The sequence below is a fragment of the Aquarana catesbeiana genome, linkage group LG05, assembly GCF_042186555.1.
Source record: "Aquarana catesbeiana isolate 2022-GZ linkage group LG05, ASM4218655v1, whole genome shotgun sequence".
NCBI lineage: Eukaryota > Metazoa > Chordata > Amphibia > Anura > Ranidae > Aquarana > Aquarana catesbeiana.
In genome coordinates this window covers 218403413-218431022 of record NC_133328.1, presented here as the reverse complement: position 1 = coordinate 218431022, position 27610 = coordinate 218403413, and the positions used below count along the sequence as shown (strand labels likewise).

The 27610-nt window shown below is 47.4% G+C and overlaps 1 protein-coding gene and 1 long non-coding RNA gene across 4 annotated transcripts in view; one reads left to right on the top strand and one right to left on the bottom strand.

Moving 5' to 3' along the window:
• LOC141144658 (uncharacterized) lies at positions 1-27610 on the bottom strand. Of its 3 annotated transcripts, none has more exons than XR_012244433.1 (4): positions 27116-27610; positions 15878-16010; positions 8255-8505; positions 1-2250 (listed from the first exon to the last, which is right to left on the bottom strand). It is a non-coding gene; the product is annotated as an uncharacterized lncRNA (long non-coding RNA). The 3 variants fall into 3 exon arrangements; XR_012244435.1 differs by having other exon boundaries at positions 1-2222; XR_012244434.1 differs by having other exon boundaries at positions 27076-27168.
• AVL9 (AVL9 cell migration associated) overlaps positions 27173-27610 on the top strand; it is a 141626-nt gene continuing 141188 nt past the window's right edge. Inside the window, exon 1 of the mRNA XM_073630560.1 lies at positions 27173-27321. The gene's annotated coding sequence lies outside the window, so the exon portion shown is untranslated. The remainder of the gene's footprint in view (positions 27322-27610) is intronic.

The window sequence follows — 27610 nt, the reverse complement described above, 5'->3', positions numbered from 1 at the left end:
AACTCCACGCCTGAGGTGTAGGAAGTGGCACTTGTCAGGCAGGCATCATTGAAGGCCGCCTGCATGACCGGCCAAAAGACATGTCCTGCTTTGATTTGGCATAGGCTGATCAAGTCTCTCCAGGCAGCTGAGTAAATTTCTTTTATCTGCACTATCCTGCGGTAGAAGGGCATTGGCTGCCTCTCTGGGTCAGGCAGACTTGTCACTAAGGTCGCTGTTTGTGATGGAGTAAAAGCGACATACATCACCGGTGCCCCTTCTGGTAACCGAGACTGTTGTTGGGGCGGGGGTTGCCAGCATGTGTTTGAGATCCTCTCGGAACTGTGAGTCCGGAGCCGGATTGGGGGTTAAATCAGCGGGTGGCCTTGCTGCCTGTTGTTGGTCTTCCCACTCAGACGCTTCATCATCATTAACATATCCAGCCTGTGAATGTGATGCTTCCGTCTTGGAGAAGACAGATGTGTGGTATAAACCATCCTGGTTTAAAACAGGAAGGACTGGGTATCGGCTGTGTTTGAGCCTACTGGGTGTACCAAGATGGCAGCCGGCAGGAAGTGCACTGGGTTGGGTAGAAAGTGAAGGCATGGGTGCACTAAGATGGCCGCCGGGCTGAGTTGTCACAGTGGGTTGTGCTTGGGCTGGGGTGGTGAGAAGGGAGTGGTTGTCAGGCGGAGGGCAGTGCTGTCCCTCCCCTCCTTTTGTTTCAAGTTCCAACATAGCGCGGTGGTTCACATATCATCAATTCTGCGATACATAATATAGTACAATTGCCATCTTTCTTAACTTCCTTTTATCCATTTTTCTTTATCACACAGGATTTTTTTCCTTGTTTCTTTAGCAACATAACTTTCGCCACTTCGTTCAACTTTGTTAACTATTTCAACATCTTCTCTCCTCTTCACAATATCACATTCTTCACAATATCACATTTTAACATTCCTTTCTCTCTCTCTCTCTCTCTCTCTCTCTCTCTGTTTCTCGGCTAACGGCTTGAGAGGAGAATATGGACAACTAATGGGTTAATATTCTTTCTCACTGCTCCTTATCAACAAATTCCTTGGGTGGGGGCACATAACGCTGTGCTCCTCACTGCTACTGTCTGCTATAGCCCTGTAATGTACGGTTAATCTCAGAACAAGAACAAACACGTCAGGGGTAGTAGGGCCCGCGACCCAACAGATCCCCCGGGCACCCCGCCCTCCGACCTTCACCAGTCTCTAACCCCTCTCGTGTATAGCAAGCAGTAAACCACAAATACACTCAGGACAGGACATTACACCTGCCACTCTTCGAACTGCAAAATTTCAGCAGGCTAAGATAAGCCACAGGGGCAGACAACTCCCCTAAACCCCATTTATAGACGTTGTTACACCTCCCCCCAGAGGCCGACAGCTCGTCTGGGGGTGAGACATCTGTAACACTTTCAGACTGCAAAACCAGCAGCTGAGACAACCCTCAGAGGTCCTACAAACCTCGAGTAACCCGTCTATAACCGTCTGCTACAAGGAAACACCTCATCCCAGAGGCCGACAGCTCGTCTGGGGAAGAGAGCACACACACACACATGCAGCACTTTCAGCCTGCTGAGTTCCACAGCCCAAAGAATGTCAGACAGTGAACAAATACAGTCAGCAGAAACCCATTGGCAGGTTCATTAAAACAGCCTCAGGCGAGGTAAGGATTCCTGCCTCTAAGAAAGTCTCAGCATACCGACAGAATCCAGCGGTCAACCAAAAGACAAGAAAGTCGTACAGTGGTAAGAATATAAAAAACTTACCGTACTGTTAGGGCTGCGCAAAGACCCCCTCTCTTATCTTATCAGTTTAGCCGCTCAAATCGTTATCGCGGTCTGGCTTTGACTGTAGCCTGAAGCTCCCGGGTTTTGGCACCAGCTGTTAAGGTTAAGATTAAGAGCTTCAATCGAGCTCAAGGTTATCTGCTGCTGTCTCTAATTGGAAAGTGTGGATATGCATGCATATAAAAGTAAAACTCTCTGAGACACGCTCACAACAGGATTACTTCTTACACTTCGGATTTATTCAAGGCGGTGCTAATGTTTTATACACAAAAATACGTCATTGCTATGTCAGTCTAATAGGTACATCTCATTGGTTATGATAGAAAAGAAGATGGAGAATCTTCATAATGAGGTTTGGCTGTCCCTGGTTTTATCTTCAGTTCCGCATTCTTTCGATGTGTGGGATGTAGGGGGTACCCGCCATCTTGAGAAAATATAGGAACAGAGCAAACCTGTAATACTTATATAATGAGTAAGGAGAAAAATATGTATGCACATAAGAAAATAGACATTTTCAGATTATTATTATTATCTACATCACATTCCTTCACACATCTACCCATCCCGCCCCACAGCACCAATTAGATACAGTACCCATAGTATTAGGAGGATATCCACAGAGTCCACACCTTCTCATATTTCCATGGACAGGCCCTATTCATATATGTGATTCTTTACATGGGTAAAGCGGCCTCGATCTGTGCTTTGCAAGGGCGGAAAGGGATGGGGGGAAATGCTAATCGATTTTAGGAGGATCTCTTTTTTGGCATAGAATAAAAGATATGAAATAAGAAATTTTAGATCAGGGGTCAAGAACCTATGGCTCACTAGCCAGACGTGGCTCTTTTGATGGCCGCATCTGGCTCTCGCCTCTCAATCCGCGGATCGCGTGGTGTGCCGATCCATGGATTGAGCCCATAGGAAAGGCCGCAGCTTCGGCCTAGCTCCGGAGCGGTGGCCATCTTGGTACACCCGGTGGCGGCATAGGTGAGCGGCGCGCTGACGTCATCATCACCTGCCTCGACTGCTCGTGGATCTGCCTGCTTGTGTGGTAAGCAAGCAGACAATCGTAGGGGAGATGTGGATATTACAGTGGGGGAGATGTGGATATTACAGTGGGGGGAGATGTGGATATTACAGTGGGGGGGAGATGTGGATATTACAGTGGGGGAAGATGTGGATATTACAGTGGGGGGAGATGTGGATAATACAGTGGGGGGAGATGTGGATATAACAGTGCGGGAGATGTGGCTATTACAGTGGGGGAGATGTGGATATTATAGTGGGGGGAGATGTGGATATTACAGTGGGGGAGATCTGGATATTACAGTGGGGGAGATCTGGATATTACAGTGGGGGAGATGTGGGGAGATGTGAATATTACAGTGGGGGAGATGTGGATATTACAATGGGGGAGATGTGAATATTACAATGGGGGGAGATGTGGATATTACAGTGGGGGAAATGTGGATATTACAGTGGGGGAGATGTGGGGAGATGTGGATATAACAGTGGGGGAGATGTGGGGAGATATGGATATTACAGTGGGGAGATGTGGATATTACAGTGGGGGAGATGTGGATATTACAGTGGGGGAGATGTGGGGAGATGTGGCTATTACAGTGGGGGGATATGGATATTACAGTGAGGGAGATGTGGGGAGATGTTGATATTACAGTGGGGAGATGTGGATATTACAGTGGGGAGATGTCCTCACCACGTATCAACCAGACTACAAAGCCATCAGCAAAACCATGCAGCACCAGAAGTCGCATTAATGGTAAGAAGTACTTTATTTATCATTGGTTAGCAACAGCATAACAACGTTATTAAAAAGAATTCATAGACTTATTGTACTTTAAAAGTGTTGGTCTTACATAAAATGCACACATTTACTTGTATTTAGTTTTAAACATATTGTATGGCTCTCACGGAATTACATTTTAAAATATGTGACGTTCATGGCTCTCTCGGCCAAAAAGGTTCCTGACCCCTGTTTTAGATGAGGAGAGCGTTGTTCATTATCATGAACCCCCAATAGGGCAAGCTCCGGTAGGGCTTGTATGGATAATTGTAGCCTCGTATTAATGGCATTAAAGACCACTGTCCAATAGGTGGCTATGATTGGGCACTCCCAAAACATATGAAAGAAGGTACCAATTTGAGTTTTACATTTAGGGCATATAGGGTCTCTATCTGGGAATATGCGATGAAGTTTTTGGGGAGTATAATATATCCTGTGGAGGAACTTGACCTGGATTAGTTTATCCTTAGATGCTATGACCAACTTAGGGCCGTATTCGAGACATTCTTCCCATCCCTCCTTGTCTAATGCTGGTATATCCCTATGCCACATTTCCCACAACTTCTCCATCTTGGGGGAGTCTTTACCAAGGAGGGCTGCGTATAATGTGGAGAGGGGTTTGGAAAGGTCACCAGGGGTTAGGAGTTCTTCAGTGGGATCAGCCTGTAGGAGAGGTTTGTGAGGGAACTGGGCCTTAGCTGCGTGCTTAAGTTGCAGGTACCGGAATCGCATCCACTGAGGTAGTTGAAATTTAGTCATCATGTCTGAGAGAGGCATCAACTCACCCTGGGGCATAATCTGGTTTAAGGTTGTGATATCAAAGCGTGCCCATACCTGAGGGTCTGGAATAGTGTGGAAATGCAGTAAAACAGGATTTACCCAAAATGGATGTGCCGGGGACCATTGTCCAGGTTGTAAATAGCGTCTCCTAGCAGCCACCCACACCCTCCATGTCACACGTGTAGGCTCAGGGATCCCAGTATACGCACCTGGGCCTCTATAGGAAAAATTTAGAAGGTCAGCCATTGATCCCAGGAAATTTGCCTCTAGGCACACTGTGGCATTGGACCTGGAACCCCGAAACCACCAATGGACCGTGACCAGCATCGCAGCCCAGAAGTATAATAGAAAGTTAGGGAGGGCCAGGCCCCCAAACCGAGCAGGCAGCCAAAGAGTGGAGCGTGCCAATCTGGGGACTATGCCACTCCAAATAAAGGAGCCAACACAACGATCGATCTCCCTAAAGAATGAGATGGGGACCCACACAGGACAGTTTCTAAACAGATAATTGAACTTAGGTGACATCATCATCTTAAGGAGATTAATACGGCCCAGGAGGTTAAGCGGCATGTTCATCCAAGCCCAGCATTTTGTGCGTAGCATAGTCATGACAGGTGTCAGGTTCTTTTCTACATATTCAGAGGGATTTTTGGTAATTAAGACCCCGAGGTATCTGAACTCCTCAACCCATTTCAGTGGGGACGAGGGAGCCCCAGAGGAGGCACCATCGATGATGGGGAATAGTACCGATTTAGTCCAGTTAATTTTAATACCTGAGAAACCCCCAAAGTCATCAAAGATACATAGGGCCGCTAAGAGTGAGGGACCGGTGTCATTTAAATATAGTAATGCGTTGCCAGCATACAGGGACAGTTGCTCCTCCATCTTTCTCACCCGCAGGCCCAGGACATCCGGTGCACTCCTGATCGAGATTGCCAGGGGCTCCAGAGCCAGGGCAAACAGGCTGGGAGAGAGCGGGCATCCCTGTCTCATACCCCAAAATAGGTTAAACAGATCCGATAGCCAGTTATTCGTTCGAATTCTAGCCCTAAGTGTCCGGTATAGTAATTGAATGCCGTGAATGAACTTGGGGCCAAACCCAAATTGGTGTAAAACTTCCCATAAGTAGGTCCACTCAACGGAGTCAAATGCCTTCTCGGCATCAAGGGAGGCAATGACTCTGGTACCTGAATTGTCATGTGGGATAGTGAGGTTGAGGAAGAGGCGCCTAATGTTTATGTCAGTCCCTTTGCCCGGCATAAACCCAGTTAGGTCTATTCCAATTAGGTCATCAATAACTTGGGATAGACGGACGGCCAAGACCTTAGCAAAGATCTTGGCATCTACATTCAACAAGGATATAGGTTTATATGATGCACAATCAAGCAGATCCTTGCCCGGCTTGGGAACCAACACCTCTATAGCCTCGTTCATCGAGTCGGGAAGGGCCTTTAAAGTAGCAAATTTTGTGAGAAGTGAGGTCAATTTAGGGGCCAATAGTTCGGAAAAATTGGAGTAAAACTCGGACAGCAATCCATCCGCCCCAGGAGCCTTCCCCCCCTGGAGTTGTCCCATCGCAACCTGAACTTCCTCAAGGGTAATATCTGCCTCCAGACCCTCTCAAGCCTCGTCTGACAGTACAGGGATAACTAGTGAATCCAGGAAGGAGGAGAGGGCATCTACAGAAAAGTTGGCTCAGGAGGTATATACCTCTTCAAAATATTCTCTAAAACGACTGTTGATACCATCTGGCGTATTGAGCAGTTGGCCATGGCCATCTCTGATAGAGCCTATGGGAGTAGATGGTACATTACACTTGGCCAGCCAGGCCAGGAGTTTCCCGTTTTCCCACCATATTCAAAGACTCGCTGAGCCGAGTATAGGAGGGCCTTATCAGTCTGGGCCACCCTGGCAGTGGAGAGACTCCGGAGAGCCCGTTGCCATGTCTTATACCGCTCATCTCCTGGGGCAGCGACAAACTCAGCCTCTAATTCAGTGGCCTTCGTCTCAAGCTCTTCCAAGGAACGGATAGACTCTTGCTTAAGGCGGGAGATATTAGTTAAGAATTCCCCCCTGGCCCAGGCCTTAAAGGAATCCCAAAGGACAGGCGGGGTAGTAGTGTCAGAGTTGTCGGCCCAATAGTTACAGATAGATGCAGTAAGGGGCTCCTGCAACCTCTCATCATTTGCCCAGAATCTGGACAGCCGCCATAGACGGGTTCCAGGGGGGATGGTGAGAGCTAGCGATAGACATAAGGGGGCATGATCGGATATGCCCCTGGGAAGCACAGTCAGGTCCCGAACATATTGTAGAGCACAGCTAGAGGCATACACCAAGTCACTTCTGGATAGTGTTTTATGTGAGGCGGAATGGCATGTATATTCTCTCAGCGTCGGGTACATGTGTCTCCAGACGTCAGTAAGGGCATATATATCGTCCCACTGCCTGAGGTCCAGGGAACCACGAGCCGATGAGTGCAGCCTGTCCAGCTCCGCAGAGGGGACCATGTTGAAGTCACCCAGAAGAGAGATTAGTGACGTCTCAAATTGAACCACAATCTGCATGATCTCATGGAGGATTTGGGCTGAGGCTGGCGGAGGAACATAGATCCCAACTAACACCACATTTTTGTCATATACAGTAGCATGAATTACAATAAATCTCCCCTCTTTATCAGTTTTGACCTCAAGGAGCTGGAATGGCAAAGTTTTCCTAACTAGGATACTGAACCCACGAGCATAGGTTGAGAAAGTGGAATGGTAATTTAGGCCCACCCAGGCTCTTTTAAGGGAGACAGTTTTGTTACCCTGCAGATGTGTCTCCTGAAGGATACAGATCTGCGGGTTGTATTTCTGTAGAAAACGGAATACCAGGGATCGCTTTACCGCTGCATTGAAACCCCGAACTTTCCAGGAGATTATTGTAAACTCAGCCATTGGGGATCCGGGCTGGGTTTGGTGTGAGGAGGACTTGCTCGTGGGGGCAGCATCCCAACCCCGACCGCGAGTGGTCCACCACCACATGCAGTTCAGTGTCAAAGGTAAGGGAATATAGACAATGCAAAGCACCTATGTAAAAATCAGTCAACAAACATAACATTAACCCCTTATCCCCCCCCCACCCTGCATCCCCCGCCCCAACCAAGGAATGCCTGGATCCCAAAACATGAAACATCCAATGTCAGGGAGTGTGGACCAGTGGGCACAGTCTCTTAGTGGAGTTAGTCTGACCACATTTAGCGGTGAGAAGCTCCACCGCCAAAAGGAAAACGGAAAAATAGTAAGGAAAAACATAATTGTTTAGGGCTTTATCCGAAAGTGTACTAACTGGGAGGATAGAAATCGATGGAAAAAGTCTATTGCTACACATTGGCACAAGTAAGTATAAAAAAATATACAAGCAAAGTGAAAAAGTCGACAGGTGCATAGGCCCCGAAACAGCAGGGAGGTGCCTAGTAACACCTTTCCCAGTATGTCACAGTGCACAACGAGCGGTGAATGAGTCAGGTGGTAGGTATCATCCATGGTGCAGCAGGAAAGGTGCTGGAATGTATTCCTGCAAAACAAGGAACCGCCACTAGAGTCCGCCAGTGGGTTGACAGTAGGACCAGATGAATTACAGAGCATGTATCAGTTCACACTACAGTTACAGTGGTTAGGCAGCCGTGTGCAAACAAGATAGGAATACTACCTTGGCACCTCCCATTGAGGCAGTGAAGTAGTTGCTGGTAACAACAGTTAGGGTACAGTTAGTTCCTGAGAGAATGGTAGGTTTGCAGTCAGATATCACCCGGTCTTACCAGGGGCACAGTGCTTAAAACGTTGCAAAATTACAGTCAAACTATGGCACAACAGGTGCGAGCAAGAACTCACTTGTAAGGTGATGCAGCTATCCCGCTGCTTGCAGGGGAGGTAGACCGCCGGATACAGGACATCCTGACTCAGCGATGCGGGGGGAGCGATTCCAGCCATGCAGATGCATCACGGGAAGAGGTGAAAAATCTGGTGGCCTCGCCGTCTTGGAACCTTCAGACTTGCGGGGAACAGGATACTGTAGCGGATACCTTTGGTACGCAGGGCTGCTTTAACATGGTCAAAGGAGCGTCTCAGCTTTTGGGTTTCACCTGAGTAATCAGGAAAGATGAGGAGTTTGTTATTCTGATACAGCAATTCACCCTTCACTCTAGCTGCCCTGAGAACCTTGTCTCTGTCCCTGAAGTTCAGGAATTTGAGGATTAATGTGCGAGGTGGGGCACCTGGGGGTCCTGGCTTGGGTGGGATGCGGTGGGCCCCCTCCACAGCATAGAAGGGTAAGAACTGGGCCACTGGCAGGAGGGTACGGAGCAACTCCTCTACAAATTCAGTCGGATGCTGACCCTCAGCTCCCTCTGCCAAACCAACAATGCGGAGGTTATTCCTCCTATTTCTATTTTCAGCGTCCTCAGATTTGTATTCAAGTGCCCTTATTTTAGTATGCAGGGCACGGTCAGTTCCATGACTCTCCACAGTATCCTCCACATGGCCCAGGTGCTGCTCAGCAGTAGTTAGCCTGGTTCTTATTTTGTCCATGTCCTGCCTAGTAAGTCCTACATCTAATTGTACAGCGTCCACTTTAGTAGTCAGGGCGGTGATGGATGTCTGACAGTTCGCTATAGCTGCCAGGACATGAGCTAAGCCAGGCTGGGGAGAGGAGAGCTGCTCTGCCTGCTCCGCCTGTGACGCCATGCTGCTGAAGGAGCGTGTCCGTGTCTCCAAGCTGTCAGCACAGGCCGGCGCCGATTCCTCTGGTACAGGAGGAAATTTAAGCCTCTTACCCCTGCCTTCTTGATATCCAGCATTTGGCGATTCATCTCAGACTTCGGTAAGTATGAGGTCTCTGCATCAGGCCTCTCTTGCCAATCATTCCATCTGCCCCCATTTACCAACCACATACATTTATTGATCTTATTACTTACATTGCAGATACAACATTCATGCATCCGCCCCTGAAGAAGCGAGCAGGGTCTCGCAAAATGCATAGGGCTTTATTGATGCTTGTTTTATGCCGGTACATGCTGGGTATTATTGATGTCTGCATTATGTTTACATACTTCCCTGTCCACATGTATGTACATTTTATCATCTTATTTTGTATGTGTATTTACTGACCCAGCAACTTTCAAGTTTTATTGTTGCTCATTGATGTATAAACATTTGTAATAAATCTTTGTATATTTACGTTCAGCTGTGTTGTGTACATTGGCTATTATGCCTGGTAACTCACAATCATTGTTGTTACCGCTCCGTTACATAACATTTTGAAATTATTAAAATTGATTTTGTCTCAGTGTTCGCTGTGGACATTGGCTAAACCTCTCTCACCTCATCTAAAGTCCCAGGGCTATTTTTCTTGTTTTTTTGTGCACTATTAGGGATGGAGGTGTCAGAGGGGTCACACCAGACCTTAATCTTCCTTTTTTTGATTGAACCCGGGTGAAAGACACCCATTCAGCCCACACACTGGTCTGTTGTTACCATTAGCCTTTGTCCATATTACATCTAGTGTATTATCACCCTTTGGCCAGTTATATTTGCATACTGCTCCCAGGGGGCCTTGCTGGGCTGAGCTGTTCCCCTTTATCGCTGTTTGTCTTTTGTGGCAGTGGTTTCCATCCAGCTCGGGGGCTGCGATGTGCATAGGGGAGCTCTGTTCCTGATCTCTTGCTGTCCTCTCCTGTCTGTTGACGGGGGTGGCCACCTGCACATCGGCGCCATGTTTTCCACGCCCATACACTGACGTCTCCCTGAGGTAACTCAGGTGTGGGCTGTGTGGGTCATCCCGGACGGTTGGGTGGTTGTTGCATTTGTGCACCCTCCTTTGATGGTGGGTGTCTTTTGGACGCCCATGCGTCACCGCCCGTACATGACGCTGGGGGCGTAGCCTTCGGGGTCTTGTGGGTATATTTGGACGTTCATCACGGCTGGGATTCTGATTCACTACTTGGCGATTGGATAGAGCGGTCACATCTCTAAGAACAAACTGACAACCATTGGATGTTTTTCACTCCATTGAGGTACAACTTTTTTACTTTCCTGACATCTATTGGGTCTGTTACATTGTTTTTATACACATGTAATACTATATCATTCTACATTGCCCCGTAGTCTCTCTGCTCATACCAGTTTTATAACCATGCATTTACTATATTCCAAATCTCAGTTAGTTTGTTCATACCAAGATACTCTTATAAGCTTAATTCACTTACTTACATCTTTATGTATATATAAATTAAAGCTTAGAACCCTATACAATAAGCTCATTTTGCATTTATGATGCCCTCTGATATATATGCATCCTTGCAGACATTTTCCAGACACAATTTTAAGGGGCTAAGTGGAGACCGCAGTGAGAAATACCCCTATCCAGACCGTGCTGATCCTCCGGATGTTCCCCTATTGTGGCCTTTGTTTTGTTCCGCCTCCTCAGCTCCCGAGCTGGATGCATCACACTGCTGCCATCCTGATATCCAGCGTTTGGCGATTCATCTCAGACTTCGGTAAGTATGAGGTCTCTGCATCAGGCCTCTCTTGCCAATCATTCCATCTGCCCCCATTTACCAACCACATACATTTATTGATCTTATTACTTACATTGCAGATACAACATTCATGCATCCGCCCCTGAAGAAGCGAGCAGGGTCTCGCGAAATGCATAGGGCTTTATTGATGCTTGTTTTATGCCGGTACATGCTGGGTATTATTGATGTCTGCATTATGTTTACATACTTCCCTGTCCACATGTATGTACATTTTATCATCCTATTTTGTATGTGTATTTACTGACCCAGCAACTTTCAAGTTTTATTGTTGCTCATTGATGTATAAACATTTGTAATAAATCTTTGTATATTTACGTTCAGCTGTGTTGTGTACATTGGCTATTATGCCTGGTAACTCACAATCATTGTTGTTACCGCTCCGTTACATAACATTTTGAAATGAATAAATTGATTTTGTCTCAGTGTTCGCTGTGGACATTGGCTAAACCTCTCTCACCTCATCTAAAGTCCCAGGGCTATTTTTCTTGTTTTTTTGTGCACTATTAGGGATGGAGGTGTCAGAGGGGTCACACCAGACCTTAATCTTCCTTTTTTTATGTAGCTGTTTTGAGCCGCAATTCAGGTCCGTTCTCGGTCGGAGGAGAAATATAGTCCAGAATCATAGCGGAGCTCTCGATCCAGACGTCCACCTACAGCGCCATCTTGGCCACGCCCCCTAGTTTGTTTTTTATAGTGTCAGGGCACCCGCCGTTTATTACCTAATAAAGATTTAACCCTCTGATCGCCCGGCAGGTGATATCAGTTAGGTTTTAGGGTCAGATAGGGTCTGCGTCGCCCCAGGCAGCGTCAGGTTAGTGCCAGTACCACTAACACCCACGCACGTAGCATACACCTCCTTTAGTGGTATAGTATCTGAACGGATCAATATCTGATCTGATCAGATCTATACTAGCGTCCCCCAGCAGTTTAGGGTTCCCAAAAACGCAGTGTTAGTGGGATCAGCCCAGATACCTGCTAGCACCTGCGTTTTGCCCCTCCGCCCAGCCCAGCCCAGCCCACCCAAGTGCAGTATCGATCGATCACTGTCACTTACAAAACACAACACACACACACTGCAGTGTTCGCAGAGTCAGGCCTGATCCATGCGATCTCTAACAGTTTTTTTGGTAGCATTTGAATCAGTCGCTAACAGTCAGGAGCTTTTTTACCTGTGAGTCTCACTACTGTACCACTAAATTTAGAGCCCAAAATGGCAAATCGAAGGTACAGTAGTGAAGAAGCCTACACGTTTCTGAGCATGACAGATAGTGAAGAGGAAGTCACTCATCTGTCAGATTCAGGCTCAGAATACGATCCTGTAGACGACAGCGGCTCCATGACAGGTAGCTCTGACGATGGAGTTGTGGTCCCTGCCAAGGTCAGGCGTACCAGACCCCGATCTTCTTCTGCTGTTGAGGTGCAAGAACCACAGGGCTCTCGTATGGAGCAGAGAAGTACTAGTGCCGCTATTCCTTCTGGTGAACTGGCAAGCACCAGCTGCCTAGTACACCCTGGTCATAGTCAAACCAGCACTGCAGTAACACGTGGTGGCGTGGCGAGTCCCATAAGTGCAATTCAAGCTGGCGAGGTGGCAAGCACAAGTAGCGTCCCGCTGCCACCAAGAAGATGACAAACACAGGCCAGTCAAGCCCATAGTGCCCTTCCTGCTGCATTCGCCAATCCTAATTGGGAACCCACCACTTCTGCAGCACCCGTACTTCCCCCATTCATTGGCCAACCCGGCATTCAGGTGGAAACAGTTGATTTTATGTCACTTGATTTTTATTCGCTGTTTTTCACAGATGATCTCTATAGATCTATTGTGGACCAAAACAATTTGTATGCTGGTCAACACATCGCCACTAATCCCCAGTCCTCCCTTGCCAGAGATTGGAAACCAATTACGGTTTCCGAATTTAAGATCTTTCTGGGCCTATCCCTCCTCATGGACATAACTAAAAAGAGTGAGTTGCAGTCAAATTGGTCCACTGACCCAATTCACCATATGCCTGTGTTTTCTGCCTCCATGACCAGGGCACGACATGAGCAGATCTTGCGGTTCATGCATTTCAACAACAATGAACTCTGTCATCCTCGGAGACCCTGGATACGATCAGCTCTACAAAATTCGGCCCCTCGTAAACCACTTCAACCAACGTTTTGCAGACTTGTTTACTCCCCATCAAGTTGTCTGCGTTGATGAGTCCCTGATTAAGTTTTCTGGCCCCTTGTCTTTCAAACAGTATCTTCCCAGCAAGCATGCCAGATACGGGGTCAAGATGTATAAGCTCTGTGACAGGGCCATAGGGCTTACAGGGCTTGTAGTTTTATGGTTTACGAGGGAAAAGATAGCCACATAGAGCCACCGAACTGCCCAGATTACATAGGGAGCGCTGGTAAGATTGTGTGGGACTTGGTGTCACCCTTATTCGGAAAGGGCTACCACTTGTACGTGGACAATTATTACACAAGCGTGCCACTTTTTAGTCACTTGTTTGATCATCAGATTGGAGCATGTGGCACAGTGCGACCTAATCGCCGGGGCTTTCCCCAGCGGCTTGTAGATTCCCGTCTTAGGCTGAGGGAGAGAGCCTGCTTCAAGTGTAATAATTTGCTCGCTGTGAAGTGGAGAGATAATAAGAATGTTTTCGTTCTTACCTCCCTTCATGCAGACATGACGGTCGAAATTCCTACGGCAACTGGTGTTGTGGAGAAAGCCCTCTGTGTCCACGAATATAACCTTAATATGGGAGGGGTGGACCTCTAGGACCAGTTGTTGGTGCCGTACCTAGTTGCACGTAAGGCCAGACACTGATACAAAAAATTGTCTGTTTATTTATTTCAATTGGCTTTGCTGAACGCTCATATGCTATACAGAGCTTCAGGACGGACTGGGTCCTTCCTTAAATTCCAGGAAGAGATCGTCAGAGCCCTTCTGTTTCCAGACGGTGCTCCACCTCACCTTCCCAATCCAAATGCAGTAAGCCGGCTGCATGAGAGGCATTTTCTGTATGTCCTCCGGAGTACCCCTACCCAACAAGCCCCCCAAAGAAGATGTCGTGTCTGCAGCAAGCGCGGATATAGGCGTGACACCCGCTATTATTGTCCCTCCTGTCCTGACAATCCTGGTCTTTGCATTGGTGAATGTTTTGAGCGCTACCATACACTAGTTGAGTTTTAACTTAGGGTACAGCATTGCACAGACTAGGCACACTTTCACAGGGTCTCCCAAGATGCCATCGCATTTTGAGAGACCTGAACCTGGAACCGTTACAGTTACAACAGTATTGCCCTGTACACACGATCGGACATTGATCGGACATTCCGACAACAAAATCCATGGATTTTTTCCAACGGATGTTGGCTCAAACTTGTCTTGCATACACATGGTCGCACAAAGTTGTCGGAAAATCCGATCGTTCTGAACGCGGTGACGTAAAACGCGTACGTCGGGACTATAAACGGGGCAGTAGCCAATAGCTTTCGTCTCTTAATTTATTCTGAGCATGCGTGGCACTTTGTGCGTCGGATTTGTGTACACACGATCGGAATTTAAACGATCGGATGTTGTCGGAAAATTTTATATCCTGCTCTCAAACTTTGTGTGTCAGAAAATCTGACGGAAAAAGTCCGATGGAGCCCACACACGATCAGAATTTCCGACAACACAATCCGATCGCACTTTTTCTGTCGGAAAATCCGACTGTGTGTACAGGGCATTACAGTTACAAAAAAAAAGTGTAAAAAAAAAAAAACACAAAAAATGATAAAATACAAAAAAAACAAATAGTTGTCGTTTTATTGTTCTCTCTCTCTCTCTCTCTCTCTCTATTCCCTCTCTATTGTTCTGCTCTTTTTTACTGTATTCTATTCTGCAATGTTTATTTGTTATTATGTTTTATCATGTTTGCTTTTCAGGTATGTAATTTTTTTTATACTGCAGTGCGGATTTATTTATCTTGACAGCAACAGCGTTTGCTCCCACGATACATAAAGCCGTGACTCCAGCACTGTAGGAGGTGATTTCACCACCACAGTTAAAAAAAAGAGCATATATGCTGAAGCATGGGGGCAGCAGGGGTGGAGGAGCGATTTTCTCCTAACTTTTGCGGGCGGATACCCCCATGCTTCGGCATATATATATATTTTAGGCACAGATTGCGTTAAAAATTTTTTTATTTTTTGCTATGTTATTTTTGTATTTGCTTTGCAGGTATGGTATGTCTTATTGTTATACTGTAATGTTACTTTATTTTATTGTTAACCATCATTTGCTTAGCAGGTACACCATTCAGTTGCAGCGCAGTGGATTTATTTATCTTGACAGAAACAGCGTTTGCTCCCACGATACATAAAGCTGTGATTCCAGTGCTGTCGGAGGTGATTTCACCACCGGAGTTAAAACAATTAGCATAAATGCCGAAGCATGGGGGCAGCAGGGGTGGAGGAGTGATTTGCTCCTAACTTTTGGGGCGGATGCCCTCATGCTTCGGCCTATATTTTTTAGGCCATTCAGCTGCAGCACTGATTTATTTATCTTGACCAGTGGCGGCTGGTGAAGTTTTAGGATAGGGGAGGCAGGCCCCGCACTTCCTTTTTGACCCCTCCCACTTGGTGAAAATGAGCGTGGTTTCAGCGAAATAGTGGGCATGGCTCTAAGGTGGTGTGGTTAGTGTCTGAGTTGAACGAGGGATGGAGGGAGAGGGAGAGGGATGGAGGGAAAGCAGGCCCAGATCCTACACAACAATAGAAATATGTGTATTCTATAAAGTTTAACAATCAGCAGATAAAGATACTCCAAACACCTGGTGTTAGCACTTCAATCATCCCGGCACCATGGTTGTTATGGTGTCAAGATGATTGAAGCACATTATTTCTATTATTACATTGTAATATAAAATGAAATCATTCAACTCACCATAATGTAGAATCAGTGGGAGCCCCGAGCGTGTCACTAGCCATGTTGCCTGCCACCAGATGCCATCAGGTGTCCCCAGCGGAGTCCCTCCTTACATCAGGTGCCCCCAGCGGAGTCCCTCCTTACATGCAGCCTGTGTCACATAAAATGCAGCCTGTGTCACCACCAAATTGCAGCAGCACGTGTCACCACCAAATTGCAGCAGCACGTGTCACCACCAAATTGCAGCAGCACGTGTCACCACCAAATTGCAGCAGCACGTGTCACCACCAAATTGCAGCAGCACGTGTCACCACCAAATTGCAGCAGCACGTGTCACCACCAAATTGCAGCAGCACGTGTCCCCAAATTGCAGCAGCACGTGTCCCCAAATTGCAGCAGCACGTGTCCCCAAATTGCAGCAGCACGTGTCCCCAAATTGCAGCAGCACGTGTCCCCAAATTGCAGCAGCACGTGTCCCCAAATTGCAGCAGCACGTGTCCCCAAATTGCAGCAGCACGTGTCCCCAAATTGCAGCAGCATGTGTCCCCAAATTGCAGCAGCATGTGTCCCCAAATTGCAGAGTCACCAAATTGCAGCAGTATGTGTCCCCATATTGCAGCAGTATGTGTCCCCAAATTGCAGCAGAGTCACCAAATTGCAGCAGTATGTGTCCCCAAATTGCAGCAGTATGTGTCCCCAAATTGCAGCAGTGTCACCAAATTGCAGTAGTATGTGTCCCCAAATTGCAGCAGTGTGTGTCACCACCAAACCCCCCTCCCCACGTTACTTACCTTGTTATGTGTTGTCCTCTCCAGCGGTGTCTCCTGTGGAGAGCTCCGTTCTTCTCATACTTCCTGTTTCTCTCTCTCTCTCTCTCTCTCTCTCTCTCTCTCTCTCTCTCTCTCTCTCTCTCTCTCTCTCTCTCTCTCTCTCTCTCTCTCTCTCTCGAGAGAGAGAGAGAGAGAGAGAGAGAGAGAGAGAGAGAGAGAGAAACAGGAAGTGACATCATACTCAGATGTCAATCAAACCACTCCCACGATACATAAAGCTGTGACTCCAGCGCTGTAGGAGGTGATTCCACCACCACAGTTAAAAACAAAATGGTGCATTAGAAGTGGGTGGATGAAGGGAGGTATTCTAATGGTGGGCATACCCACCGATCAATCTCTTTTTTTCATGCAGCCCACAGGCTGCATGAAAAAAAAGATTACAATATATGCCCAACAAGGACCAGCAACGTACTGTTGCTGGACTTTGAGTGGTTATACCAGGATGATGCCTGTGGGTTTAGGTATCATCTTGGTATCATTCTTTTCAGCCAGCGGTCAGCTTTCATGTAAAAGCAATCCTAGCAGCTAATTAGCCTCTAGACTGCTTTTACAAGCAGTAAGAAGGAATGTCCCTCCCCCCACCGTCTTCCATGGTTTTCTCTGGCTCTCCTGTCCCAACAGGGAACCTGAGAATGCAGCCGGTGGTTTTGCCAGCTGACCATAGAGCTTATCAGAGACCAGAATGGCTCCAATCATCTCTATGGCCTAAGAAACCGGAAGCTACGAGCATTTCATGACTTTCATGATTTCAGATGTAAACAGCGCCATTGGGAAATTGGGAAAGCATTTTATTACACCGATCTTGGTGTGGTCAGATGCTTTGAGGGCAGAGGAGAGATCAAGGGTCTAACAGACCCCAATTTTTTCAAAAAAGAGTACCTGTCACTACCTATTGCAATCATAAGGGATATTTACATTCCCTGAGATAACAATAAAAATTATGCATTTTTTTTTAAAAGAACAGTTTAACCACTTACCAACCGGCCCATAGCCGAATGACGGCTGCAGGGCGGTTGGATAACTCTGGGAGGGCGTACTATGACGTCCTCCCAGAATTCCCCTCTCGCGCGCCCCCTGGGGCGCGCACCCGAACACATCCATGACCGGACCCGGTGCATCATGGATTCCGGTAAATGGCCGCTGATCGCGGCCGTTTACCATGTGATCGCGCCGTCTAATGACGGCGCGAACACATGTAAACAGACCGGCGTCATCTGATGACGCCGGTTCCTCTCCTCCCCTCCTGTGTACCGATCGGTACACAGTGAGCGGGGAGGGGGATGGATGGATGTCTGCAGCGCTGTGGGCTGTATGTGTAGTGCCCATAGCGCTGCACAGAGACATCCAACCATCCATCCATCCATGCTCAGCCATCCCTCACTACTCTGCAATGGCCTGCAATGCTGTGCAATACTCTGCAATACCCCCACAATACTCTGCAATGCTGTGCAATACTCTGCAATACCCCCACAATACTCTGCAATGCTGTGCAATACTCTGCAATACCCCTACAATACTCTGCAATGCCCCCACAATACTCTGCAATGCTGTGCAATACTCTGCAATGCCCCCACAATACTCTGCAATGCTGTGCAATACTCTGCAATGCCCCCACAATACTCTGCAATGCTGTGCAATACTCTGCAATGCCCCCACAATACTCTGTAATGCTGTGCAATACCCCCGCCATACTCTGCCATGCCCCCGCCATACTCTGCCATGCCCCCGCCATACTCTGCCATGCCCCCGCCATACTCTGCCATGCCCCCGCCATACTCTGCCATGCCCCCGCCATACTCTGCCATGCCCCCGCCATACTCTGCCATGCCCCCGCCATACTCTGCCATGCCCCCGCCATACTCTGCCATGCCCCCGCCATACTCTGCCATGCCCCCGCCATACTCCGCAACACCCCGCCATACCCCGCCATACCCCGCCATACTCCGCCATACCCCGCAATACCCCGCCATACCCCGCAATACCCCGCCATACCCCGCCATGCTGAGCCATGCTCAGCTGTACTCGCCCTCTGTATGTGGCCGCCAGGCTGTGGAAGTCTCACACATGTGGTATCGCCGTACTCAGGAGGAGCAGGAGAATCTATTTTGGGGTGTCATTTTTGGTATGTACATGTTATGTGGTAGAAATATTGTATAAATGGACAACTTTGTGTTAAAAAAAAAAAAAAAGCGTTTTAACCACTTCCCGCCCGCCGGCCGTCATACAACGTCCTTGACTTTGTGCGGGGATATCTGAATAATGCCTGCAGCTACAGGCATCATTCAGATATCAGCTTTTTCAGCCGGCGATTCCCTACACCATAAGAATGATCATAGCGGCTGTTCCACTGCTTGATCATTCTTACGGGAGGCGAGAGGGGATGTCCCCCCCTCCCGCGCTTCTACCGACTCACCGCTACGATCGAAGCCAGGATCGTTTTTTTTTTTTTTTTTTTTATTTCAGGCTTCCCAGCCTAGAGGTGAGATGTGGGGTCTTATTGACCCCATATCTCACTGAAAGAGGACCTGTCATGCCATATTCCTATTACAAGGATGTTTATATTCCTTGTAATAGGAATAAAAGTGGTCAAAAATTTTTTTTTTTTGGAAAAAAGCATCAAACTAAAATAAATAAAGTAAAATGAACAATAAAAAAAAAAAAAATTTTTTTAAAGCGCCCCTGTCCCTGCGTGCTCGCATGCAGAAGTGAATGCATACGTAAGTCCCGCCCACATATGAAAACGGCGTTCAAACCACACATGTGAGGTATCGCTGCGATCGGTAGAGCGAGAGTAATAATTTTGGCCCTAGACCTCCTCTGTAACTCAAAACATGTAACCAGTAAAAAATTTTAAAGCGTCGCCTATGGGGATTTTTGAGTAGCAAAGTTTGGCGCCATTCCACAAGCGCGTGCAATTTTGAAAGGTGACATGTTGGGTATCTATTTACTCGGCATAACTTCATCTTTCACATTATGCAAAAACATTAGGCTAACTTTACTGTTTTGGTTTTTGTAAAGCACAAAACAGTTTTTTTTCCAAAAAAAACGCGTTAAAAAAATTGCTGCGCAAATACCGTGCGAGATAAAAAGTTGCAACAACCGCCATTGTATTCTCTAGGGTCTTTGCTAAAAAAACATATATAATGTTTTGGGGTTCTATGTAATTTTCTAGCTAATAAATGATGATTTTTACATGTAGGAGAGAAATGTCAGAATTGGCCTGGGTGCTCCAGAACACCTGAAGGTGCTCCCCTGCATGTTGGGCCTCGCTGTGTAAAAGTCTCACACATGTGGTATCGCCGTACTTGGGAGTAATAGCAGAATGTGTTTTGGGGTGTAATTTGTGGTATGCATATGCGGTGTGTGAGAAATAACCTGCTAATATGACAATTTTGTGGGAAAAAAAAAAGTAAAAAAAAAACCTTGATTTTGCAAAGAATTGTGGGAAAAAATGACAACTTCAAAAAACTCACCATGCATCTTTCTAAATACCTTGGAATGTCTTCTTTCCAAAAAGGGGTCATTTGGGGGGTATTTGTACTTTTCTGGAATGTTAGGGTCTCAAGAAATTAGATAGGCCGTCAGTACTTCAGGTGTGATCAATTTTTAGATATTCGCACCATAGCTTTTGGACGCTATAACTTTCACAAAGACCAAATAATATCCAACAAATTGGGTTAATTTTACCAAAGATATGTAGCGGTATAAATTTTGGCCAAAATATATGAAGAAAAATTACTAATTTGCAAAATATTATAACAGAAATGAAGAAAAATGTATTTTTTTACAGATTTTTCGGTCTTTTTTTCTTTTACGGCGCAAAAAATAAAGAACCCAGCGGTGATTAAATACCACCAAAAGAAAGCTCCATTTGTGTGAGAAAAAGGACAAAAATTTCATATAGATACAGTGTTGCATGACTGAGTAATTGTCATTCAAAATGTGAGAGCACCAAAAGCTGAAAATTGGTCTGGTTAGGAAGGGGGTTTAAGTGCCCAGTTGTCAAGTGGTTAAAAATAAGATAAAAGAGCAAAAAAAATAATTAAAAAAAAATAATAAAATAAAGCACCCCTGCCCTCCCCTGCTCTCGCACAAAGGCAAACGCAAGCGTCGGTCTGGCGTCAAATGTAAACAGCAATTGCACCATGCATGTGGGGTATCACCGCGAAGGTCAGATTGAGGGCAGTAATTCTAGCAGTAGACCTCCCCTGTAAATCTAAAGTGGTAACCTGTAAAGGCTTTTAAAAATGTATGTAGTTTGTCGCCACTGCACGTTTGTGCGCAATTTTAAAGCATGTCGTGTTTGGTATCCATGTACTCAGCTTAAGACCATCTTTTTTATTTCATCAAACATTTGGGCAATATAGTGTGTTTTAGTGCATTAAAATTTTAAAAAGTGTGTTTTTTTCCCCCCAAAAATGCGTTTGAAAAATCGCTGCGCAAATACTGTGCGAAAAAAAAAAATGAAACACCTACCATTTTAATCTGTAGGGCCTTTGCTTTAAAAAAATCTATAATGTTTGGGGGTTCAAAGTAATTTTCTTGGAAAAAATTTTTTTTTTTTTCATGTAAACAAAAAGTGTCAGAAAGTGCTTTGTCTTCAAGTGGTTAGAAGAGTGGATGATGTGTGACATAAGCTTCTAAATGTTGTGCATAAAATGCCAGGACAGTTCAAAACCCCCAAATGACCCCATTTTGGAAAGTAGACACTCCAAGCTATTTGCTGAGAGGCATGTCAAGTCCATGAAATATTTTATATTGTGACACAAGTTGCGGGAAAAAGACATTTTTTTTTTTTTTTTTGCACAAAGTTGTCACTAAATGATATATTGCTCAAACATGCCATGGGAATGTGTGAAATTACACCCCAAAATACATTCTGTTGCTTCTCCTGAGTACGGGGATTCGTGTAATTCCACATATGCCCATGGCATGTTTGAGCAATAAATCATTTAGTGATAACTTTGTGCAAAAAAAGTTTGTAATTTTCCTGCAACTTGTGGCAAAATATAAAATATTCCATGGACTCAACATGCCTCTCAGCAAATAGCTTGGGGTGTCTACTTTCCAAAATGGGGTCATTTGGGGGGGGGGGGGTTGCCATCTTGGCATTTTATGGTCTTCAAAACCATGATAGGTAGTGAGGAGTGAAATCAAAAATTTACACCCTTAGAAATCCTGAAGGCTGTGCTTAGTTTTTGGGGGCCCCGTACGCGGATAGGCTCCCAAAAAGTCCCACACATGTGGTATCCCCATACTCAGGAGAAGCGGCAGAATGTATTTTGGGGTGTAATTCCACATATGCCCATGGCATGTGTCAGCAATATATCATTTAGTGACAACTTTGTGCAAAAAAAAAAGTTTTTAAATTTCCCGCAACTTGTGGCAAAATATAAAATATTCCATGGACTCAACATGCCTCTCAGCAAATAGCTTGGGGTCTCTAATTTCCAAAATGGGGTCATTTGGGGGGGGGGGGGTTGTGCCATCTTGGCATTTTATGGCATTTTACTCAGGAGAAGCAGCAAAATGTATTTTTGGGTACAATTCCACGTATAATCATGGCATGTGTGAGCAATATATCATTTAGTGACAACTTTTTGTAAATTTTTATTTTTTTTTTTTGTCATTATTCAATCACTTGGGACAAAAAAATTAAATATTCAATGGGCTCAACATGCCTCTCAGCAATTTCTTTGGGGTGTCTACTTTCCAAAATGGGTTCATTTGGGGGGGTTTGTACTGCCCTGCCATTTTAGTCATAAACTAAAAGCTGTGTAAATTCCAGAAAATGTACCCTAGTTTGTAGATGTTATTGCGCAAACCAAAAAATATACGCTTATTGACATTTTTTTTTACCAAAGACATGTGGCTAAATACATTTTGGCCTAAATGTATGACTAAAACTGAGTTTATTGGATTTTTTTAATAACAAAAAGTAGAAAATATCATTCGTTTTTTTCAAAATTTTCGTCTTTTTCCTTTTATATCACAAACAATAAAAATGGCACAGGCAATCAAATACCATCAAAAAAAGCTCTATATCTAAAAAGGATGCAAATTTCCTTTGGGTAAAACATTGCATGACTGCGCAATTAGCAGTTAAAGCGACACAGTGCCAAATTTTAAAAAGTGCTCTGGTCAGTAAGGGGGTAAAACCGGTAAAAACACAAGTCCATAAAGTCGAACCTGTGTGTGTGCTTTTATGTCAGTATTACATTGTATATCCCTGTATGTTGTGGTCGTTCAGGTGTCTATATAATAGTTTTTTTAAATTATCAATGCTCCCCGCTGATACCACTGCTTGTGGAAGAGAATTCCACAGCTTTACTGCTCTTAGGCACCTTTGACACTGGGGCGGTTTGTAGGCGCTATTGTGCTAAAAATAGCGCCTGCAAACCGACCTGAAACTGCTGGCAGGAGAGGAAAAAAACTCCTGCGCGGAAAGGTTTATCCCTATTGTGGGGTCACCAGTACGGTATTTGTACATTGAAATCATATCCCCTTTTAAGCGTCTATTCTCCAGAGAGAATAAGTTCAGTGCTTGTAACTATTCCTCATTACTGCGATCCTCCAGTCCCTTTATTAGCTTTGTTGCCCTTTATCTGGACTCTCTCTAGTTCCAGTACATCCTTCCTGAGGATTGGTGCCCAGAAATGGACAGCATACTCCAGGTGCGGCTGGACCAGAGTCTTGTAGAGTGGGAGATTTATCGTTTTATCTCTGGAGTTATTCCCCTTTTTAAAAGGAAGGCCAATATTCTGAACCTGTCATCTACTAGGACCCCTACTAGGATCTTGTGTTCCTGCTAAGCAGGAACACAGATCTCTCTCTTCCTCCAGTCAGTCCATCCCCCACATAGTTAGAAAGCACTTCCTAGGAGCACACATAACCCTTTGATCGCCCCTGATGTTAACCCCTTCCCTGCCAGTGTCATTTATGCAGTCTCAGTGCATTTTTTTAGCATTGATCACTGTATTAGTGCCACTGGTCCCCAAAAAGTGTCACTTAGTGTCCAATTTGTCTGCTGCAATGTCACAGTCGTGCTAAAAATCGCTGGTCACCACCAGGCCCGGACTGAGGTGAAAAATAGGCCCGGGCATTTTGGACTGAGCAGCCCATGACATGTTAACGGCCCCTTCCCCACTCTCCACCCTAACTCATCCCCCGGGAGAGGGGAGGGGGGAACCCGGCAGAGGGGGGGATGGGCGAGGGGGACCGGGAAAGAGCATTGGGGGGATGGAGAGCACAGGGAGGAACCTTGAGAACATAGGGTGGGGCGAGAGCACAGTGGAGAGGCAGAGAACACAGGGAGGAAGAGGAGAAGAGGAGAGCACAGGGGGGCCGGAGAGTACAAGGGGGGAGGCAGACAGTACTGGGGGAGGCAAAGTGCACAGGGAGGGCAGGAGAGCACAGAGTGGGGCAGGAGAGCACACGGGAAGCGAAGAGCACAGGGGGAGGTGGACAACACTGGGGGGGGGGGCTTGAGAGCACTGGGGGGGAGGCGAAGAGCACTGGGGGGGAGGCGGAGAGCATGGGGAAAGATGAGAGCCAGGAGGGAGGTGAAGAGCACAGGGGGCAGCAGGGAACATGGAGGGATGTGGAGAGCACAGGGGGGGCAGTGGAGAGCATGGGGGGGGTGGAGAGCACAGGGGAGGCTGAGAGCCAGGAGAGAGGTGAAGAGCACAGGGGGGCAGCGGAGAGCATGGAGGGATGTGGAGAGCACATGGGGCAGTGGAGATCACAGGGGAGGCTGAGAGCCAGGTGGGAGGTAAAGAGCACAGGGGGGCAGCAGAGAGCATGGGGAAGGTGGAGAGCACATGGGGGCAGCGGAGAGCATGGGGGGATGTGGAAAGCATGGGGGGAGGTGGAAAGCACGGGGGGGGGGCTGAGAGCCAGGAGGGAGGTGAGGAGCACAGGGGGGCACTAGAGAGCATGGAGGGATGTGGAGAGCACAGGGGGGGAGGTGGAGAGCACAGGGGGGGAGGTGGAGAGCATAGGGGGGAAGGTCGAGAGCACATGGGGCAGCGGAGAGCATGGGGGAGGTGGAGAGCACGGGGGAGGCTGATAGCCAGGAGGGAGGTGAGGAGCACAGGGGGACAGCAGAGAGCATGGAGGGATGTAGAGAGCAAAGGGGGCAGCGTAGAGCATGGGGGGAGGTGGAGAGCACAGGGGAAGCTGAGAGCCAGGAGGGAGGTGAAGAGCACAGGGGGAGCAGCGGAGAGCATGGGGGAAGGTGGAGAGCACATGGAGGCTGAGAGCACTGGGAGGGACGCAAAGAGCACGGAGGGGGCTAGAGAGCACTGGGGAAGAGGCAGAGAGTATGGGGGGAGGTGGAGAGCACAGGGGGGCAGCAAAGAGCATGGGGGAGGTGGAGAGTACTGGGGAGGCTGAGAGCCAGAAGGGAGGTGAAGAGCACAGGGGGGCAGCAGAGAGCACGGAGGGATGTGGAGAGCACAGGGAGCAGCGGAGAGCATGGAGGGATGTGGAGAGCACAGGGGGGCAGTGGAGAGCATGGAGGGATGTGGAGAGCACAGGGGGGCAGCGGAGAGCGTGGGGGTAGGCGGAGAGCCAGGTGGGAGGTGAAGAGCACAAGGGGGAAGCGGAGAACATGGAGGGATGTGGAGAGGTAGGGAGCATCGGGGAAGTAGGGAGCACGGGGGGAGGCTGAGATCCAGGGGGGGAGGTGGAGAGCACAGGGGGGCAGCGGAGAGCATGGGGGAGGTGGAGAGCACGGGGAAGGCTGAGAGCCAGGGAGGAGGTGGAGAGCACATGGGGGCAGCGGAGAGCATGGGGGATGTGGAGAGCACAGGGGAGGCTGAGAGCCAGGGGGGAGGTGGAGAGCAGGGGGAGGATGAGAGCCAGGAGGGAGGTGAAGAGAACAGGGGGCAGCAAAGAGCATGGAGTGATGTGGAGAGCACAGGGGGCAGCGGAGAGCACGTGGAGGCTGAGAGCCAGGGGGGAGGTGGAGAGCACTGGGGGGGAATGCGAAGAGCACTGGGGGAGAGGCTGAGAGCCAGGGGAGGTGGAGAGCACATGGTGGCAGCAGAGAGCATGGGGGGATGTGGAGAGCACGGGGAGGCTGAGAGCCAGGGGGAGGTGGAGAACACGGGGAGGCTGAGAGCCAAGGGGGAGGTGGAGAGCAAGGGGAGACTGAGAGCCAGGAGGGAGGTGAAGAGCACTGGGGTAGCAGAGCATGGAGGGATGTGGAGAGCACAGGGGGGCAGCGGAGAGCATGGGGGAGGTGGAGAGCACGTGGAGGCTGAGAGCCAGGGGGGAGGCTGGAGAGCACGGGGGGGAGAGGCTGAGAGCCAGGGGATGTGGAGAGCACAGGGGGGGCAGCGGAGAGCATGGGGGGGGGTGGAGAGCACAGGGGGGATGTGGAGAGCACATGAGGGCAGTGGAGAGCATGGGGGGAGGTGGGGAGCATGGGGGAGACTGAGAGCCAGGGGGGAGGTGGAGAGGGGGCAAAGAGTATGGGTAGGGCGGAGAGCACAGGGGGGGCAGCAGAAATAAGCAGGATAGGAGGCACAGTGGGGGTGGCTGCATATAGAAGAGTCATTCTCTCCATCTTCCTCCTGCAGTCTCTGAATGCCTGCTTCTCTCCCATTCACAGGCTTTCAGAGGCTACAGGAGGAAGATGGAGAGAATGATTCTTCTATATGCAGCCACCCCCACTGCTCTTCCTATCCAGGTTACACAGGGGCCGAAGGTGTCTCAGCTAGCTCCCCCCCCTTCAGCTGCGGAGAGGCCGGGTAAGCGGCGTGGGTTCAAAAGGGCAGTCCAGCTGCCTTGGACCCCGCAAGGACTTGCGGCCCCAGCCCACCGGGCAAGTGCCCAGTTTGCCCTATGGCCAATCCAGGACTGATCGCCGCCATTACTAGTAAAAATAAAAATGCCATAAAAATAACCCATAGTTTGTAGACGCGAAAACTTTTGCGCAAACCAATCAATATACGCTTATTGGGATTTTTTTTTACCAAAAATATGTAGCAGAAGACATATTGGCCCAAATTGATGAAGAAATTAGATTTTTTACTGGATGTGTTTTATAGCAGAAAGTAAAAAATATTGTTTTTTTTTTTTTCTCAAAATTGGTCGTTTTTTTTGTTTATAGCGCCAAAAATAAAAACTGCAGAGGTTTTCAAATGCCACCAAAAGAAAGCTCTATTTGTGGGGGGAAAAAAAAGAACGTCAATTTTGTTTAGGTACAGTGTCGCACAATTGTCAGTTAAAGTAACGCAGTGCCGTATCGATAAACATAGCCTGGTCATTAAAGGGGTAAAACCTTCCGGGGCTTTAGTGGTTAAACTATTTTATTAAATTTTCACAAAAGTCATATAAACGTGTGTACAGGCTATATATATATCGCGATTTTGTTTATACCATTTCCATAGAATCTGTCATGTTGCTGGTTGTCTTTTACCTGAGGAGACAGACTCTTGTGTCTGACGTAAACTGAACGATGAGGAGAGGAGCAGAGCATGCTGGGATTGATGTTGTGCACACCACGTGACTCAGACCAGGAAGCAGAATGAGTGTATAGCTCCTAGTCGGGGGATAGAGGAGCTGCCTATTGAAGTGTGATGGACGGTGAGGACTGACACATCATACAGAGGACGGTGTGTGCAGGTAGGACCAGAGACTGATCAGCTTCGCTGTATATAAAAGGGATTGTGTGGGTGAAGGATAGAACAGGGAGAAAAGCCAATGTAAATAAAGAGCTCTGGAGAAAGGAATTGATTATAGCTCAACCTGGCTACACAAATTGCACTAGTTTTATTCCATTTTTGGTTTAAGGGCAAATGGTAGTAATCGAGGAGGAGATTTTTATACACAGTGACTGTCACACACAGGCAGTGCTAAATAGGAGCAGTAAGGGTTGCTTTGCATGAGTTTACTTGTGAATGTGTATTTTTTT